The sequence below is a fragment of the Arachis ipaensis genome, chromosome B1 (assembly GCF_059453495.1).
Source record: "Arachis ipaensis isolate K30076 ecotype BB chromosome B1, ASM5945349v1, whole genome shotgun sequence".
NCBI lineage: Eukaryota > Viridiplantae > Streptophyta > Magnoliopsida > Fabales > Fabaceae > Arachis > Arachis ipaensis.
This window is the reverse complement of record NC_142436.1, coordinates 117,711,976-117,717,870: the sequence shown is the minus strand read 5'-3', so window position 1 is coordinate 117,717,870 and position 5,895 is coordinate 117,711,976.

Sequence of the window (5,895 nt, the reverse complement as noted above, 5' to 3'; positions counted from 1 at the left end):
CATTCTTCATTGGAAGTTCACTTGATGCAGTAGCCTCCTCATCTTGCTCTTCCACTTTCTCCCTTGCACTTAACATTTGGTTTACCATCACTTCTATATTTTTGAATGAATTCTCTTGCTCGTTCCAGGATATCTGTGCCTCCCTCTCATATTTTTCAAACATGGTCTCAAGCTTTGAGAGGCTTTGGTTCATGGAAGTTTGTGTGGGTGGTGAGTTTTGATAGGGGCTTTCTGTTGAAGCATGGTCAAGTGATGGTATCTTTGGATGAATATCATATGGAGCATTAGAATTCCCTTCCCATCCACCATTAGAATCATGATTAGCATCATTTTGTGGTGGAATAAAATATCCCATATGCTCTTCTTGCTCATCTTGTGTCTCTGAAGCAAATCTCCATGGATTGGAGTGCTTAAAATTTGTATTTTCTTGGTGATATTCCCAGCCACCATTAGAGATTGGTGATGGTGGATAATATCCCATGAAATTTGTTTGATCATAATATGAGTTGAACTCCATTTGAATTTTGAAAAACACAACACCAAGGAAAATTGAAATTCATATCTTAGAGATGAATTTCTTAGTGAGGCAATAACTCAAACACCTTGGTTTCAACTTAGAACAGAGAACAAAAATAAAGAAAATGCTTGATCTAGACTTCTCACCCACTTAATCATTGTTGATCTAAATCAATCTCCGACAACAAGTCATCTTAGCCTAGTTTTACTAGTCTTTTTCTTTTGTTTTCAATTGATTTTATGCACTTTCTTGAGCCATAAGTAAGCCAATTGGGTAGAATTTCATGTTTTCTTTGATTCAATCAACCTTGGATAAATTGATGCATTTTCATGAGATTTTGTGCTATAATTGTCATATATTATGAAAGAGAAACAATCTCATGATTTTGAGCATAGCTTTGATACTTTTGATTGATTGATGATAGGTGAAAAAGCTTTGAAGAAGGTTGAAGAAAAGAAGATGGCAAGGGCAAGAAGGAGGACTCACGTTTGAGCTAAAGTTTGCCTCAAACTTAAGCTCAAACGTGAGGAGAAGCAAAACATCACCCAGGGAAGCCAAAAGCTTGCGCCAATATTTGCCTCAAACTTGAGGTCAAACGTTGGCTTGAAAAATTTCACCCAGGAGGCCAAAAAGCTTGCGCCAACGTTTGCCTCAAACTTGAGGTCAAACGTTGGCGCCATTTTAGCATGAAGAAGAGTCCCTGACTGAAGGTTTAATTGAGCCACATTTGCGCCAACGTTTACCTCAAACGTTGGGCCAAACGTTGGCCAAAAGAGATGCAAGGGAGGAGCCACGTTTGAGCTCAAGTTTGACCTCAAACTTTGAGCTAAACGTGGATGGCAGCACAAAGGGCCAGCTGCTAAAAAAAGCTTGAGTCAAAGTTTGCCTCAAACTTTGACTCAAGCTTAAATGGTTCATGGCCCGGTTCACAAGTGGGTTTCTTTCCAACTTCAAGAGCAATCAACAGAGGCTTTTGTCAACCCAATTCCATCAAGAGCAAGGGCCCAATTCAAGGCTTGAAGATCATTTGAAGAGAGTGTATAAATAGCTTAGAATTTAAGTTTTCGGGGGAGCTTTTCCTTTTAGTTTTGCTGAGTAATTTTGGAGAGCTTATGGTTAGAAGTTATTTTGAGGTTTTGAGTCTTGGGGAAGGGGAATTGAATTCTCTTCCTCTTAGTTTTCTTGTTTTAAATTTCATTTACATTTGTCTTGAATCTTGGGTGTTGAGAATTGAGGAAATTCTGTCTCAATCTCACCTTGAGATCTCTCTGTCTTACTTTACTGTAACTTTTGGAAATTGAATTTGGTTTTGCTTCTTCTACTGCTTGATCTTTACTTTTTTTGCAATTGAATTCTAAATTTGGATCTAGGAAGGCATTGAGATCTAGACTTGGTTATCTAGTCTCTTGGGTCCTGAGATCTGGAGCCATCATTTTATTTTCTCTGTTGAATGCTTTTCAAGTTCATTTACGTTTCTAATCTAGATCCGGTTCAATTCAAGTCATCTTCTACTCTTCCATGTGTTGAGATTTACTGTTCTTTTGTTTAATTCTTGCAATCCCACACCCTTGACCCATTTACCATTCAAGCCATTTACATTTCTTGCACTCTAAGATTCTGCAATTTACATTTCTTGCGTTCTACGTTTCTGCCATTTAATTTCTTGTTCTTTAAGATTCAGCACTTTTATTTTCTGTTCTCTTTAATTCCCTACAAATTTCCCATCCCCATTTACAATTCATGCAATTTAGCTTCTGTCAATTACAAATCACTCAAATCAACTCTTGTTCACCTGACTAAATCACCCACTAAACTAAAATTGCTCAATCCTTCAATCCCTGTGGGATCGACCTCACTCATGTGAGTTATTATTACTTGATGCGACCTGGTACACTTGCCGGTGAGTTTTGTGTTGGATCGTTTTCCACACATCAAGTTTTTGGCACCGTTGCCGGGGATTGAATTAGATTGACAATGATTAAGTGAAGTGGAGATCTAGATCAAGCACTTTTTCTTTTCTGTTTCTTTAATTTTTGACTAACCCACTAATTGTTTGAAGTTTTGCTTAAGCTAACTAAAACTTCATTCTAGCAATAGATTGAAGTGTCACTGGTTGTGTGTTTCTTTTGTTTTATTTGTATGTCAGGTACAGGGAGAGCTACTCCTATTTTATCTGAAGCTGACCAGAGAACTCTCAGGAGATTAAGAAGAGCTGAAAGAGGGAAAGGCATTGTTGGAGAGAAAGAATCTGAGGAAGAATATCACGAGATGGAAGGAGATCCATCTAATCCCAACCATCCAGAAGGAGGGGTTAACAATAACCCACAACAAAGGAGAGTACTGGCCTCCTATACATTTGCAAATGCTAGACATTGTGGAAGTAGCATTCTTACCCCTAATGTCAATGCAAATAACTTTGAACTGAAGCCACAACTCATCACATTGGTCCAAAACAACTGCTCTTTTGGAGGAGGACCATTGGAGGACCCGAACCAACATCTATCCACTTTCTTGAGGATTTGTGACACAGTTAAAAGCAATAGATTACACCCTGACATATACAAGCTGCTGTTATTCCCATTCTCTCTCAGGGACAAGGCTACTCAATGGCTAGAAACATTCCCGAAGGAAAGCATCAATACTTGGGATGATTTGGTGAGCAAGTTTCTTGCCAAATTTTACCCCCTCAAAGGATCATTAGGTTGAAGACCGAGGTGCAGACATTCACACAATTGGATGCTGAAAATCTATATGAGGCATGGGAAAGATATAAAGCGCTGCTGAGGAAATGTCCACCAGAGATGTTCACTGAGTGGGACAAGCTGCAGAACTTCTATGAAGGGCTCACTCTAAAGGCTCAAGAGGCACTTGATCACTCAGCTGGAGGATCATTGCAACTGATGAAAACTGCAGAGGAAGCTCAAAATCTCATTGACATGGTGGCTAACAACCAGTATTTCTTTGCTCATCAAAGGCAACGCCAACCATCACAAAGAAAAGGAGTAATGGAGCTGGAAGGAGTGGATTCAATTCTGGCTCAAAACAAAATGATGCAGCAGCAGATTCAGCAACAATTTGAGCAAATGGCCAAAAGAATTGATGGCCTACAAGTAGCATCAGTGAGTGCCACAAGCCAACCAATAACTCCTTGGGGGCAGAATGAGGAGAACCAAGAAGAAGAACAACAAGAGCAAGTGCAGTATATGCATAACCAAAGATCAAATGAGGTGTATGGTGACACCTACAATCCATCCTGGAAGAACCATCCAAACCTCAGATGGGGGAATAATCACAACCAAAACCAACAACCATGGCAGAGGAACTCAAATCAAAACACTTCAAGAAACAACCAAAACCACAACCAACAGCAAACTAACCAAAACCCTTACAGAAAACCCCAAAACAACTTCCCAAACTCTAACCATTATCCATCCAATAACCAACCCACCAACCAAAACACTTACCATCAACCATCAACACCCCATAACCAAGCAATTTCACATGATTCTCAGAGGATCACTAATCTGGAAATGTTAATGGAAAAGATGATGAAGCACCAGGAAATGACAACAAGGAACCAGGAAGCCTCCATGAAGAATATGGAAAGGCAAATTGGCCAGCTCTCTAAACACCTTGCAACAGAAAGACCATCAAGTTCCCTGCCAAGTGACACAATTCCAAATCCTAAGGAAGAGTGCAAGGTGATACAGTTAAGAAGTGGGAGAACATTGATGAGCAATAATGACACTACAAAGAAACAAGTGGAAAACAGCAAAAGGCCAATAGAGGAGGAAAAGCCAACACACGCAGAGGAAGCCAATGATCAAAATGTGATGCCAAACAAGAGCACTGAGAAGAAAAGAAGGAAAGAAGACCAACCAACCACTTCACAAAAGGGAGAAGAAGAAGCAATTCAAGGACAGTAGCAAGTGAAAAAGAGCATTACACCTCAACTGCCATATCCCCAGAGGTTCAGCAAAGAGATTAAGGACCATCATTTTCATAAGTTCCTTGAGACTTTCAAGAAACTAGAGATCAATATTCCCTTAGCTGAAGCACTTGAGCAAATGCCCCTGTGTGCAAAGTTCTTAAAAGAACTTATCAACAAGAAGAGGAGTTGGCAAGAGAAGGAAACTGTACTTCTCACTGAAGAATGCAGTACACTCATCAGAAAAGGACTTCCCCCCAAAGTGGAAGACCCTGGAGGTTTCTTCCTACCTTGCACCATTGGAAATTTACTTATCAACAAGGGGATGTGTGACTTAGGAGCAAGCATAAATTTAATTCCATCATCCTTAGTGAAAAAGCTTGGTATAGGGGAGGTGAAACCAATACAGATGTCCTTAGAATTGGTGGACCAGTCAGTAGTATATCCCAAAGGAGTGATTGAAAACCTTTTAGTTAAAGTTGACAAGTTCATTTTTCCTGCGGACTTTGTAATATTGAACACTAAAGAAGAAGAAAACAATTCAATCATCTTGGGAAGGCCATTTTTAGCCACTATAAGAGCCATCATAGATTTAGAGCAAGGAGAATTAACCCTCAGGATGCATGATGAGAGTGTCACTTTGAGTGTACTGCCAGAAACACAGTTCAATCATAAAAAGAAGGATAGTACAGAAAATGACAAAGAAAAATCTACAATGGAAGGAGGGAATCAACAAGACAGACAACAGCTACCCTCCCAAGCAAGAGATAGATGATACAACAAGTCAAAAATAGAAAGAGACTGTGCAAAATAATGAAGAAGCTCAAGAGGACATTGTAGTGTTAGCCACTAAGAAGAGAAATCTCCAAGGTAAACCTGCGGCCAAAGAAGAAAGGTCAACAAAAGGAAGGAAGAAACACAAGAACAACACAAAAAGGGGTTGGAAGAATAAAAAGATTCCAACAGAAGGGCTTTCCAAAGGTGATAAAGTGCAATGATCTATCAACAACTGGGAACAAGCCAACAGACTGATGATTACTACACTGTCAGCAATATACTCTCATTAGAGCATGTTGAAATTGAACATCAAGGAACAAAGAAGAGGATCACAGTCAGGGCGGACAAGTTGAGGCACTACAATCATCAACCACCATAAAAGAAAGCCCCAGTGTCAAGCTAGTGACATTAAAAGAGCGCTTGTTGGGAGGCAACCTAACCTGAGGTAGTTTTCTTTTCATAGCCTTTTCAATAAAACTGTTGAATAATTGGTATGCATTGCAAGAAGCTAAGTTTGGTGTTGCACACCAAAACAATTTAAGGGAGAATGAAGGATTCTAAGTTTGGTGTTCCACCAAAACCTCATTTAAAAGCACATTCTCACTTCCTGCACAATACTAGCTCCAAGCAATCAAACAGATTATTCAACTACTTAACTGCTTTCTAGTTTTAA